At 45.3% G+C, this 14,993-nt stretch overlaps 1 long non-coding RNA gene across 1 annotated transcript; it reads right to left on the bottom strand.

Moving 5' to 3' along the window:
- Positions 1-6,245: 6,245 nt before the first annotated feature.
- LOC121165376 lies at positions 6,246-10,534 on the bottom strand. The gene is made up of 3 exons (XR_005885220.1): positions 10,297-10,534; positions 9,328-9,331; positions 6,246-6,256 (listed from the first exon to the last, which is right to left on the bottom strand). It is a non-coding gene; the product is annotated as an uncharacterized LOC121165376 (long non-coding RNA).
- Between the last annotated feature and the right edge of the window lie 4,459 nt (positions 10,535-14,993).

The raw sequence follows: 14,993 nt of genomic DNA, 5'->3' as shown, positions 1-14,993 counted from the left end.
ATGCTTCTTGTCATAGCCCTATGAAAAGGCATAATTATTAGCTCCATATTACAGATTAAGAAGAGGTCACATAAATAAATAATGGTGATACTAGGATAAGAGCACAGTTTCTGGCTACTAAAACACTGTGCTATTATTATTTGTGAACTCTTAAATAAACCTGATAGCTAAAGTCAGAGCTTAGATTGGCTTCTCTCCACTTTAAACCAAGATAAAGTACAATCATCAGACATGCCCTCCCACATCAAACAACTTAGAAACAAGAGGAAGTATATACAACAACACCTTCATACACTGGCTGACAGGCAGAACAAGACAATAATGCCTGAGGAAGGAGGAAGATGAGGTGACCTCAACAATTGCCCCCAGCCTACTAAATAGGGCATAGTAAATGGCATGAAAAAGGGAACTTAAAGACTGGCAGTTTGAGCTGAAAATTTGGGGACATAAAGACAGTAAGATATGTAGTGCTGAAAAGGGAATTCCTCTGTCAGCCCCAGAAGGGGGTGAGTGCAGCTCAGATCAGGCTGCCCAGTACACCAACGGTTCTAGATGAAGCCCCCAGGCTGCCCAGTGGCACGTCTGTGGAGGCCTAGCGGTGTGTGTTTACAGGGACCTGGGGGTTAACACTCAGGTGAGCAATGACCTCTGAGGGACTTGTTCTTGCAGATCTGAGCCTCCTCCATGGTTTAGGTGGAGCAGTTGATGGCATAGCCAGATGCACATGGAGGATATAGCAGTCCACTGGAGCCTGCAGAGGACATCTGATATCATAGCAGAGGATGGAGGGAAGATTGCCAAGGAACGGGATGAGGGGATGGGACCACGATCCTGCATTTATTTATTTATTTACTTACTTACTTATTTATTTCTCTCTCTCTTTCTCTCTCTCTCTCCCTTTCTTTCTTTCTTTCGTTTCTTTCTTCCTTCCTTCCTTCCTTCCTTCTTCCTTTCTTTCTTTCTTTCTTTCTTTCCTTCTTTCCTTCCTTCCTTCCTTCCTACCTTCCTTCCTTCCTTCCTTCCTTCCTTCCTTCCTTCCTTCCTTCCTTCCTTCCTTCTTTCTTTCTTTCTTTCTTTCTTTCTTTCTTTCTTTCTTTCTTTCTTTCTTTCTTTCCTTCTTTCTTTCTTTCTTTCTTTCTTTCTTTCTTTCTTTCTTTCTTTCTTTCTTTCTTCTGGTATAATTCCATAGCAGAGCCTGCATTTCTAACAAGCTTACCAGTGATGCCAATGCTGATAACCTCCAGACTAAACCTTGAGTGGCAAGGAGCAAGCAGACATGGAAAATACCATTGGCCCAGCAAATACCCTACCATGAGACTTAGACAAGCCTATTGCCAGCAGCCCTTAGTGATGTTACTATCTATAACCCAAGAGGTCATTCTGCACATCCAGTTCCAGCTCCAAGCCTTTTTCTCCCCTCTTACTTAGCCCTCTTTCCCTGGACTTCCATAGTTACTTCTTTGTAGAGCATCTCAGTTCAATCCTCTATTTCCAAGTGTATTTCAGTCTTTTGTCAAAAGGATTTAGTAATTCCACAGCAATATTCTTCCCAAAGAATCTTAACTGCCAGTTCTCAGACTTTCCAGTCCCAGTTAATATCTGGGGAATTTCTTCACAGAGCCTTTCAGCTGAATGAAGTGCTTGGCATTTCTATTGGTTAGGCAGTCTGGTGGTTTTCACAGGTTGGCAGACACCTCTGGTTCCCTCACAGTATTCCTGTGAGTGTGCTGAGGCACCCTAGGGCTCCAACTTGGGGACTATGGCTCTAAACCAATATGGCATCCAAGTCACAGTAAATGAAACTGATGATGGTGTCTGATCCAGATGGGAGACTGAATTGGTTTGGAGAGGACAGGGCTTCAAGACAGTACAGATCTCCCACCCTCAGACACCATCAACACCTCCCAGAACCTGAGGCAGAGAAGCCAACTACCCACTTTATCCTGGCTGAGAGCAATTTACAAGTTCATCTCCCAGTGACTTCCAAAGGGCTATGGGGTTAGAGTAGCACAGGGGAAAAAATATATAAAATGAGAGCAGGAAAGCAGTTCCTTCCTTGGTAAAAACCTTATAAATATGACTCATTAGTATCAGAAAATCTAAGGATGGGATCTCAACAAGTATCAAAAGCTGTGTAATCTGATGATGCAAATGGTTTCCAGTAAGGAGCCCAACCCCACAGCATGGAGATTCTCAACCGTGGCAGCAGACTAAAATTTGCTTAGCCAACTTTCAAAAACACAAGTGGCCAGGCCCCACCCACCTGGAGTCAGTCCCTGGAGATGCAACAAAGAACTCGCTAATTTTTAAAGCTCCTCAGGTGATTGCAAGATAACACCAAGATTAAGTGCTTGGTTCTAGGTCCACTGCCTCTACCTCATCTAGAGCCTTCTAGAAATACATCCTTGATATGGTGAATCAGTTCTCCATATTTTTACAGAGATCCTAAGTCATCTGTGTGCACTTTAAAATTTGGGATGTCCATCTAGCCCACACAGAATCAGAAAATATCAGTTCCTTCTGAGCCATCACCAAGCTCCTCCTGTGTCTTTGGGAGCCCTGGACATGTGTGGCCTGGCCTTGGCACCCTATGGGTTGGCCGTGGGCTATGGTGAGCCTTTTGAGTCTTGCACCCTCTGCCAAAGGGACTGAATATGATACGTAGAGCTTGGGAAAGTCTGGATTGAAACACCAGGAACACTGCTGTTTGTTCCTAGCTCAGTTCCCTTCATCCACTTCAGTTTCTTCCTAGGTGAAAAGGAAATAAAAATGCTCACATGCAATGCTTCAAAGTTGCATGGTGAACATCAACTGTCCTGTGTATGTGAAGAGCTCTTATTCTGAAAGTGCTGCTGTATGGCTCCGGAGGAGGATTGAAATAGAGGTTGTGCCCTCCTTTCTGCCCACCCTCCCTGCTCCCTACACAAGCAGAGGAAGCATGATGGTGAGCTCACCCTGCTCCCAGGCTTTGCTGTTCAGTGTAGTCAGTTTGCTAGCACAATTACTGCCTGAGACCTGGGTAGTCAGGTAGATCCTCAGGCCCCACAAGGCCTACAGAGTCAGAACCTGCCTTTCAGAAAGATCTCCAAGTGGCTCTTGCAGGGGAAACAATTCACACAGGAAATAAAATATGGCAAGTGTCAAAAACAAATGTTTATTTGATAAGCAAACCATCAAATCGCCTTGGTGGGTAACATCAAAATAAAATTGCATTACAAACTGCAATAAACAAACCCTGTGATGTTAAGACAGTGTCATCAGTTATATTGAATCTAGTCTCTTTAACATGACAAAAACAAAGAACAAAAAAGACGACAATGCTGAGTAGAAATCATTTAATGGCCTGCAGGTAGTAGGGGCATAGATGACGTTTCTCTAATGGACCCTATGCTATCTTGTAAGTCTTACCTTCCCTTTCCTCTCCAACTCACTCTCAGCCTGGATGATGTCCTCCTTGGGTAGCAGCTCAGACATGCAAACGAGAATACATCTTAGCTAGAGTTAGAGTGTAAGAAACCTCTACAAATCCATCTTCAGTTTCAAAAAGTGGTTCCAAAACAGGACAACTATTCTAAATACCACCTAAAGAAATCAGCTGTTCTTGTCCAACTGTCCAAGCATCTCAGCTCCAGGAACTTCTCCACAATGCTAAGTTGACAGGCACAGCTGGGGAGAATGCTGGTGATGGAGACAGTAGCACTATGGGAGCCCAGTGGCATCATGGGAGGACATACCTTTTCTTTTAAGATATATTTATTTTTATTTGCTTGGAAAGGCAGATTTTTCAGAGAGAAGGAGAGACAGAGAATAAGATCTTCCATCTGCTGGTTCACTCCCCAAATGGTTGCAACAGCCAGACCTGAACCAATCTGAAGCCAGAAATTTCCAGGTCTCCCATGTGGATACAGAAATTTCCAGGTCTCCAAAGGCTTTGAGCTATCCTCTACTGCTCTCTCAGACCATAAGCAAGGAGCTGGCTGGGAGGTGGAACAGTGGAATCGTGGTTGCTTGCAAGGGGTGGTTTAGCTGCAAGGTTGCTTGCAACTGAGCCATTACACCAGCCCAAGGACATAGCTTTGATGCATGCCTTGGATGAATGGTTTTAAAGCACTGCTTCCTCAATGACTGTTTGCAGCTTCTCAGACTCCCCTTCCTCCAAGAGAAAAGCACAAGTGAAATTTTCTGTGATTTCCTGAGATGAACAGAAAGGATGTGAACAGCTCAGCTTCCCCAAGAAAAAGGGGACTCTCTCCTGAGGACTCTCAAGGGAGTTGTAGGAGGAAGTGACACCTGGCCCTTGCCCTGTCAGCTTTGGGGGAAGCAGCCATCCAGGAAGTCAACACAAGACATGGCACTCTGGTGACAGAACAGAGCAAGTTCACAGCAGATGTAAGGTTGAGCACGTTCCACAAGGGCTGCGGTGTGGTTCTCATGACAATCTACCAGCAAGTATTGCATACCCGCTTTTTGTTTTTTTTCCAACGAAGATTGAGAATTATAGGGTGATTCTCACAGGCGAGTTAGTGGTCTGAAATCTTCAACTGGCAAAGTAGCAGAAGAGGGGGCCTCTCAAAGGGTCTGCCTGACTCAAGGGTTAAGGGTCTTCAGCCATTGAAAGACCACAATTTGTGTCTCAGTGATTCTTCATCTGTAGAAATGCTGGGAAGATATATAATGGAAACACCTCAGGGATGCAAAATAAACTGTTGGCCCACTCCCATTTAGGAGAGCAGCCACTCCCATTTCTGTGGTTTGACTGGTGTTGATGGAGTAAATTTCTAGGCAGGACAATGACTGGCCCCAGTACAACTGGGCTCTGTTCACTCTTACTGTTTCACATCCCATCACAGGTGGCTAGTGTCAGAGGAGTCATCAGAGAACAAGCAGGTCACTTCCTCCTGACCCAGAGAGGTCATTTCAGTGAACACTGACCTAACACCGGCTACAGTAAACCCCATAGAAAACACAGAATAAGTCATAGGTTAATCCTACACAAAGACACAAAAATTGTACTACAAGGAACTGCACTACAGCTGCCTTCACCCAAGCACAGGCCAAGGATGGGGACCACTCAGAGAGGAAAATGTCACTCTTGGCAAGGCTTTGAGGAAGGACTACTGGGTGGGAGGAGAACATAAGCCAGAATTAAGAATGAGGAAGGCTTGAACAGCAGGTGACAGAGAGTGCAAGTTAGTCCCAGCTAAAGGTATCACTTGTGAAGAGTGAGGATGACACTATATATGTGTTTATATTTATGTCTATATAATTATTTAACATAGCCACTAATCTGTAAGATAATTAACTACATCATAACATTTAAAGACTCTAAATAGATTGATCAGTCCCATATGGGGGCTCTTAACCTTCCCCACGCAAAATCTGAGCCTAGTCATTGATGAACGAGCTGTCTGCTGTATCAGACATGGTGGTAGAGGCAAGTTCCAGTTTAGGATTTCTCCTTCTAACCACAGCTGCATCACCTGCATGCCTAAGCCCCCCCTGACCAGTGTGGCAGTTGATCTCCCTCACTCAGGGAAGCTCCACTTGAGCAAACGGGGCCCCTCTGGCTTGTCCTCCACACCTCCTGCCATCTCCATCCTGTTCCTGAAACAAAGCTGTTACTCCTGAATGCTTCCTGCCTTACCTGTCATCCCTATCCCCCCACTGTCTTCAGCACCACCACAGCCAGGGCCTGAAGTGACTGAGATCCGTGTCACCTTATTTTTCATGGCAATGTGGCCCACTGGGAGAAGTTCATAAAAAAGGCTTATCCATATAATTATAACCAGTGATGATGGGGACAGTGCTGTGGCAGAGCAAGTTGGCATGCATCCCATATTGGAGAGCCATTTTGAATCCCAGCTACTCTGCTATCAATCCAGCTCCCTACTAATGCACCTGGAAAGGCATTGAAAGACTGCTCAAGTACTTGGGCCACTGGAACCTGTGTGGGAGACCTGGATGGAGTTCAGGCTCCTGGCTTCAACCTGGCCCAGACCTGGTTGCTGCAGTCATTTGGGGAAACGAACCAGTAGGTGAAAGATCTCTCCCACTCTCACTCTTTCCCTCTTTCTCTTTGTCTTTCAAATAGGTAAATATCTTTTTCAAATGTCACTGGTCATCATTAAGTGATTTTTTTTAAGATTTATTTTTATTAGAAAGTCAGATATACAGAGAGGAGGAAAGACAGAGAGGAAGATCTTCTGTCCGATGATTCACTCTCCAAGTGACCGCCAACGGCTAGTGCTATGCCAATCTGAAGTCAGGAGCCAGGAACTTCCTCCAGGTCCCCAACACGGGTTCAGGGTCCCAAGGCTTCAGGCTGTCCTCGATTGCTTTCCCAGGCCATGAGCAGGGAGCTGGATGGAAAGTGGGGCTGTCGGGATTAGAACTGGCACCCATATGGGATTCCAGCACGTCCAAGGCAAGGACTCGAGTTACTAAGCCACTGTGCCAGACCCCAAATAAGTAAATATTTTGATGGGTATGAATAAATAAATGATGGGTATGAATTTTCACTACTACACACAAATAGTGAACATTCATGCAATCTCTTCTTACTTGTCCTATCAATCTTACCTATATAAGATAGGTCTCACCCAGATGTTACTAGTGCACAAAATGAGATTTGGAGAAGTGCAGAAACTTGTTCAGCTTGTAAAGAACTGATCATAAGATTTAACTCCAAGTCAGGGTGACCCCATAGTACAAGTGGTTTATCACTAGAGAGACGAAGGATCTCCATTAGTGGAGTGAACATCTGACAAGAGGGAGACAACTTGCTCAAACCCATGGCTCCAAAAGGAATCTATTTGAGTCTGGGGAACTGAAACAATAAGTATTCACAGACTTTGGTGCTGTTTTCCATATCCAAAATGCAAACCAATAACTGGACACAAACTGACAGGTTCTGAAGCTGGAAGATGGAGTTCTCCAAGCGCTTCTTCCAAACAATGACCACTCAAACCAGTGATGACCCTCAAGCTTGCTTGATACAGTGGAAGTAGTCTCTCCCTATTCCCTAGCCTCTGAAGAAAGGCCCTTCCCACCGGGGCTAAGCGGAGCCACTCTGCTCCCATGAAGGGTCAAGCCCCACTGTCCAGGGAGCAGTGCAAAGGCCAGCCAGTGGCAGGGAGGGTAGAGACAGGGGGCCCAGGGGTTACCCCATTGCGAAAGGAATCTCCCTGAACAGTTGGGTGGAAATCAGAGATAGAGTTCAAGGGAGAGGAAGAACCCAGGGTGAGGGTGTTCCTGACTCCTGGACTGGGATGGGGTGAAGATTTGATTGCTTGGCAAAGGGATTGTTGAACCTGGAACTTCTACAGAAAAAAAAAAAAAAAAAACATTAAAGAAAGGGTTTGTTTTGCTTGTTTGTTTTCCTGCTCTAGAACTAATCCCACTTAAATAAAGCTAATACCACAAAATCAAATCCTGTATTTTGGCTGTCACTAAAGAGGAGCTATGTCTGCATAGCGATGGAGTCACAGAACCAACGCAGCCTTCACTGCAGTGAAAGGCATGAGAGCCTGGAAAGACATTTCACAGGTCTACCCAGTCCAGAGAGGAAGTCCAGGGATAAACAAGTCATAAATTTTAAATAGTGCGCTATTCCAAGCAATACAAGATGAAATTTCACACTGCCCCTCTCTGGCCTGCCCAGTGTGTTCCTCTAACCCAAACATCCATGCTATAAACACTGCCTATCCATTAGTCTGCTCCATCTCTGATATTAGAATAACCATAAGGGCACAGTGCTTGTGTTCAAATAACCCTTATCTACTCAACTGTGGCCCCAAGGCACAAGAGTAGTGAGATAGGCAAGTTAGCTATGCACAATAAAAACCATAAAGGGCTTCCCTTCATTATAAATATGTTCTTCACCTAATAAAAAAAATCATATATAATGGTGCTAAGATCCACCTCCAATCCACCTCCAGTTAAGATTGTTCATCTGTTATTTATTGTGCCTGATTTACCATTGGTACGTTACAGATGGTAAACACAACAGGAAAAGGCATACTAGCTTGCACCATAGGCTTCTGTACTTTCTATTTTTTCAGGCATCCACTTGGGAGGGGTCAGTCTTGGAAGGTATCGTTACTGTTTTTTTAAGTGAATATACTCACTTACTTATTTCTAGGGGACCATCCTTGATAATGTTATGGGTTTGCCACTCTGCCAAATCTGAGTCCTGTACAGAAGAATTGGGTTTTCTCAGTCCTGCAGAACCCCAAATAAAACACTTGTACTGGGCTTACAGTGCAAGCTACAGACCAGACCCTTCCATTGGGTTTTCATTACCCTCTCCCACCCCTGTCAACCCTGTGTGAGGGCTGGTCTAAGTCTGTCCCCTGCTTTTAGTTCCTTGCTGATTGAAGTGAGATGTGACTAGCACACACCCACATTTTACCTGTGCCTAAAACAGTCCTTCCCTCTTCCTTGTTCTACAACCTTGGGTAATATGTGGTCTGTGTCCCCAGCTACATCTGGCTTTAACCTGATAATCTACTGCCTCAGAAAAACAGGTCTATATATTTTCAGGTAGCACTGAGCAGTAACCACGTCTTTGCTGCATGCATCCATGCCAAAGCACAGGTTGTGTGATTTCCAGCCACCTACTGCTGGAAAGCAGCCTGGTCAGGGAGGATTGGGTAGGCACCACAACTATGGTGGCTTCAACATATAATCAATGTACGCGGTTTATATGATGTAAAGGACTGGTAGGCAGCTTTGTGCTGTCATCAGTAATCCAAAATTGTCCTGACCACTCTACTGAATTCCAGATGCAATTTGTCTTGTGGCTCCTGAGCAAAGTCTGGCTTGAAGTGGGTTCAATGAGGGTGTGTGGTTATGCAGAACTAATAAATCATGCAGAAAGGAAGTTATTTGCAACCTTCCTAGACAAGAGTCTCTGAAAATAATAAATTTGTGTTAATGTGATTAGTAAGCTAGGTGGGACTATCACTTCCTATTCAACATTCTATCTTCAGCCAATTTAACACAAACAGGACAGGCCTAAGGGATTTTCTGCCATGTAGTTTCATCTAGAAGATAGGTGCAGTCCTTGGTCATGTCTCTGCCTTCTTCACTGGGAAGTTGGACAAACAGACCACTCTCCCCACAGCTCACCCCTGGGCTACACACAGTGACATCCACTCAGGCAGCCTTGGCCAGGACTGATTCAGGATATCCTATCCCCCTATCCTTTCACTGACCGCAGGTAGCCAGTCCTCCTTTGCCCTTGGGTTTCCAAGGAGCAATTAGAGGCCAGTCCAGCAGGCCCTGACTACAGACACAAGTATCCATTCACCTGAGGACCCCTTTCACTGACCTTGTTCTGAGGAATGAGTCCCCATGGTCTTTCTTGGGAAGATGGTGGTGTTGATGGGCAAGACACCCAGAGCTTCAACAGCTCCCTCTCAAACTCTCTTCTTGGGGCTTCTCAACCCACTCTGGAGCCCTCTGGTCCCTCACTGTGGGCAGAAATTAAAGGCTCCAAAAGCTACTTCTTAGACCTTCAAGATGGCAAATCCTCCCGGGTCTCTCTCTCTCTCTCTTTTTTTTTTTAAGATTTATTTTTATTGCAAAGTCAGATGTGCAGAGAGAAGGAGAGGCAGAAAGATTTTCCATCCATTGGTTCATTCCCTCAGTAGCAGCAACAACAGGAGCTGAGCCAAGCTAATATGAAGCTGGAAGCCAGGAGTTTCTTCTGGATCTCCCACGCAGGTGCAAGGACCCGAAACCTTGAGCATCCTTTACCACCTTCCCAGGCCACAAACAATGAGCTGGATGGGCAATGGAACAGCTGGGACATGAACCAGTGCCCATTTGGGATCCCATTGCATGCAAGGCAAGGATTTAGCCACTAGGCTACTGTGCCAGGCTTATCGTATCTTAAATCTCATTTGAATATACACATTCATAGAGTTATCTCTACAAGATGTCACAGAAATTTAACCTAGACCTCACTCCAGGTTCAACAAATGCATGTCCTTGTTGTGCTACCTTTTCTACAGCTGAAGTGAAGCTTCATGAAGGATGATAAAGGAAAGATGACTCTAAACCAGTAAATCATGTGACCACTTTCTAATGGGATGCATAAGAAGGCAGAGTTTCCCAGCATTGATCAGGCATTTGGGAGTTCTTTTTCTCTGTCTCTCTCTGTCGCTGTCTGTCTGTCTGTCTCTCTTTTTTTAAGGAAGCCAAACTTCTGAACATCTCAATCAGAATCTCAAGATACACAGCCCTGAGGGTCTGCATTTTTAAGAAATTTTGGGGGTTATTCTTAAATCACACTGCAGTTTCAGGACTCAGGGATCAGGAAAAGAACTCTGTACTAGAAGTCCAAATGTCTGCAAATTTGCCACTGACTGTCTGCATCTGTGCAGTAAAGTCATTTGATAGTTTTGAGTCTCTTAGCTATAAAATCTGTAACAGTCCCCATCCTGCCTTCTGGGCTATGCCAATCGTCTTTGTCCCTTCTCTGATAATAATGACACAATACTACAGCCGAGTTAAGTTATAAAGAAGAGATTTGGGGCCCACAGTTCTAATCTCCAGAGCCAATGACCTGTATCTAGTGACACCTTCTTGTTGGCAGGGTCCGAGGGATACAGGACAGCACAGGATAAGACAGGGAGAGAGTCCATGAATGTGTCTTCTTCTTTCTTTCCTCATACCTTCTACACCCAGTCATGGGGCTCCCCCCTGATCACCACGGCTAATTTTAATCACCTAGCAAAGGACACACCTCTAAACACCTTAACTGGATGAAGTTTCCACACTGTTAATATCCCACAATGAGGATTAAAGTTCAACTTGTGAGTTTTGGAGGGGCCAAACCATAGCATTGGTGCAGCAATCATCCAATACATAGGGAAATTTGCCTTGCAAAACAGACACCACCATGACCACAACCATCTGACAAAGAGTTTCCTCTGTGTTTTTTTGGTAGTTATGTGTGTATGTATGTATTTGAAAGGCAGGTGGTCATAGACAGAGAGAGAGGTTCTATCTGCTGCTCAAATTTCTACAACTGGGCTGGGCCAAAGCCAGGATACAAGAACTTAGGCCAGGTTTCCTATATGAGTGACAGGGCCCAAGTACTTGAACCATCACCTGCTGCTTTCCAGGGTACACATTAGCAAGAGGCTGGAATTGAGAACATGGCCAGGATCCGGACCCAAAAACTCTGATGCAGCCTATGGACATCCTAAACAGCCCCTGAATCACTAGTCCAAACACCCACTCTTGAAAGGCATTTCCTTACTGAAAATCGTTAAAGCAAGCTGGGCTAACAACAATAACAACAACATTACTTTTGCCATAAATAATCAAGTAGTCTTTGGCAGAGCTGCCAGTCCTCTGCTGGGAACTGCTTCAAGTTCCAGACTGCTTCTTGAATAAGTATTTGGAAGTGGCAGACAAACCACAGCCTCCCGCGTTCTGGAACAGGAGTCAGCAAATTCTATAAAGTTCAGAGCTATATATCTCTCACCATATGCTCTATTATTACAACACAGACAGACAATCAGAAAGTGTAACTGCACCACCCAGACACACAGTCGGCTACCTATGGGCTGCAATTTGCCCAGCCCTGTGCTAAAACAAGGACCTTCCAGCTCGTTGCAGCTAGCACAGGAGCCAGCTTACCTACGCAACCTTGGCAGTGGCCCACGCTGCCTTCTCTTTCCAACTCTGGGTTGAGTGACTTCATGTCAGCAGTTCAATAACAACCATGCTGGGAGCAGGTTTGCCATGGCAACTAGCAACACTGCTGAGTTCTGTGCACCCCACCACCCCAAGAGCAACACACTTGCCAGGGTAACATGGGGGTGTGTCCACCGGGAGTAGGGTGGAGAGTGAGACTGGGATGTGGGAAGAATCTAGGAGAGGTCAGTTCCTGTTTTATTTGGTTCAGACAAGTTGTCCAATTTTGTGTACATTTCATAGTACCCACATTTCAAGATGTGTCCTCAATTTTGTTTAATTGATTGGGGTAACTAAGATTTTTAAAAATTTTGGAAGGGCAGGCTTTTGGCTAAGTACTTAAGCCCCCACTTCGGATGCCCACATGCCACATCAGAATGCCTGGATTCGAGGCATTTGAACACCCAGCACCACTCCCAATTCCAAAGTCCTGCTAATGTGGACCCTGGGAGGCAGCAGTGATGGTTTAAGTTTGTGGGTCCCTGCCACTCACATGGGAGACCCAGACTGAGTCATGAGCTCGGGGTTGGGTCTTGGGCATTTGAGGAATGAACCAGCAACTGCAAGTTCTCTTTGTATCTCTCTCTCTCCTATTTTTTTTCCCTCTGCCTCTCTACTTCTGAAACAAGTAAGTTCTCTCCTGTAGTAAATCTTTCTTAGGCACAAACATTTTATCCTGTGTCTACATGTGCCTCTGTGGTTGCTTCTTCATATACATCAGAGCGAAGTATACATGAAACTGACATTCAAGCAGAAGACAGAGACACCAAGTAAGCACATTGTAAAGCATTCTATGACAAACCGTATGGCTAGGTAAAAGAGAAGTGGATGATGCTGGGGGTAGGGCATGGGCTACAGCATTAATGGGAAGTCATACTTGTGTGACCTGAGGCCATTCTAACTTTTCCAACATAAATTCAACCACAACACACTTGTGTTTTTTGCAAGGAACTGGGACATCTGAGATCTTGGTGGAGCCTCATTGGAAGGAGGAACGTCTAGCACTCTGCCCTCTTGTGGTATATTACCAGATTAGAAGGAAGTGAGGCAGGATGCAGCCTGTCCCCTTCAGCCTACAGGATCAGCTATGAAAGGCCATACTCAGTAGCAAGCTCCAGTTCATTTTGGTTGATCTCTCATGGAGTCCGGGTCCTTCCTGCAGTTTAACATCCCTGACTCAGAGGCTAATTTGAATAGTTGTTTCTTAGTTGGGAGAGAAATTTCATGATGCTATAAAGGCATGATTTCTTTCCAATGCATATTTAAGGTTTATTTTATTTGCTTGACAGAGTGATCAAGAGGGGAAAAAACAGAAAGAAAGAGATCTTTCATCAGATGGTTCACTGCCACACCCCCCCCCCAAATGGCCACAACAACTGGGGCAAGAGCCAGATGAAAGCCAAGAGTTCGCAGCTCCATGCAGGTCTCCCACATAGATGTCATGGACTTTTCCTAGGTACATTAGCAAGGAGCTGGATTAGAAACAGAGCAGCTGGGCCAGGCACAGTAGCCTAGCATGCACCAGGGTCCCATCTGGGCACCCGTTCAAATCCTGGCTGCTCCACTTCCCTTCTAGATCCCTGCTTGTAGCCTGGGAAAGCAGTAGAGGACAGCCCAAGGATTTGGGACCCTGCACCTATGTGGAAGACCTGGAAAAATCTCCTGGCTCCTGGCTTTGGCTCAGCTAAGCTCCAGCCATTGCAACCACTTGGGGAGTGAACCAACAGATGGAAGATCTTTCTCTCTGTCTTTTCTTCTCTCTGTAGATCTGAATTTCCAATTTTAAAAAATTAATAAACCTATGCTTCATTTATATATATATATATATTATGCATATGTATATATGCTTCATTTATATATATATATATATATGAAGCAGAGCAGTCAGGGCTCCAGTTGGCACTCTGATATGGGGTGTAGGTATCACAAGCAGAGGTTTAACTTGTTATGCAACAATGCCCACCCCATGGGGACACATTTTAAAATGCTAAAAAATACCACATACTTTTTCTACCACTGAACTTGTGGATCTGGCCTTGGCAGAGCTCCTTCTGAGGCAATGTGTGACTGGGACACTGGCATCACTCCTAGTTGACAGCTGAAGTTTATTTGCTTCTCTGGCATCCATATACCTTGCTCCTGTGACTCGCTTTGCAATTCTACTTTGAGGAATCTCACTGACCTCAGTGAACACCTTGTAGAAGGAGTGTAGGCCAAGGAGCATTATTTTTAACTGATCAAGAAGTGGACCCAGGAGCCAAACTAAGGCATCCCTGGCTTATCACTTCTCCACCTGAGGGGTGGGACCCAAACCTCCTGGATCCTGTCATTGACAGTCCAACAGGCATTTCTGACACTGCGACTACAGCATATTCATCAACTTGGGAGGTCATCTACACTGTGGGCCCAACAACGGTCCCTCCCCTGACACTGGAGCTAGGTTATCCTACATGTCAGGGAGGACTTTGCAGCCTAAAGTTGGGCATCATGTAACAGGAATAACCCTGGATGGGCCAAGCAGATTAGGTATGAATGACAAGAGCACTGGTAAACCCAAGGGGAAGGCAGGAAGATCACAGTGCAACAAAAGCCAGAAAATGCAAGGAGATGGCTGAGATGCTCCCCAGGAATCTCCAAAAGGAATACAACCATGCTGACCCTGTAGCCCTGCGATACGGACCCTGGAGTCCCATGTCAGAAGGACCTCCAGGGCTATTAGATAATATGGTGCATTGGGACTCCATTTCAACAGTGTCAGACATGAGTTAGCTGCCTTCCCTGCTGCCCCCGTCCTTTAAAAAATTTATTTATTTTTAATGGAAAGAGTCAGATGTACAGAAACAAGGAGAGAAAAAGATTTTCTACCTGCTGGTTCACTCCCCAAGTGGCTGCAATGGCTGGAGCTGAGCTGACCCAAAGCCAGGATCCAGGAGCTTCTTCCAGGTCTCACACATGGGTCCCAAGGCTTTGGACCATAGTTTGCTCCTTTCCCAGACCGTAGGCAGGGAGTTGAATGGGAAGTGGAGCAACCAGGACAGGAACCACTGCCCATGTGGGATCCCAGAATATGCAAGGAGAGGATTTAGCACTAACCCATTGCACTAGACCCTCCCTTCAGTTTTAGTACACTTCCTTCTATGCAAGCCAAAAGTTATTGCTACTACTTGTAGCTGAAGAGATAAAACTGATGGATGATTCATTCCAAGCTTTATTCTCCAGCCCTCACTCTGCTTCAAGGCTCTGCATTCTTGGGCTGCCAGTCTGCCTAACCCCTTTTCAAGGCC

The sequence above is a fragment of the Ochotona curzoniae genome, unplaced genomic scaffold (assembly GCF_017591425.1).
Source record: "Ochotona curzoniae isolate NIBS_2020 unplaced genomic scaffold, NIBS_Ocur_1.0 contig_883, whole genome shotgun sequence".
Taxonomy (NCBI): Eukaryota; Metazoa; Chordata; class Mammalia; order Lagomorpha; family Ochotonidae; genus Ochotona; species Ochotona curzoniae.
Note: the sequence above shows the minus strand (reverse complement) of the source record. Positions and strands in the feature narration are given on the sequence as shown.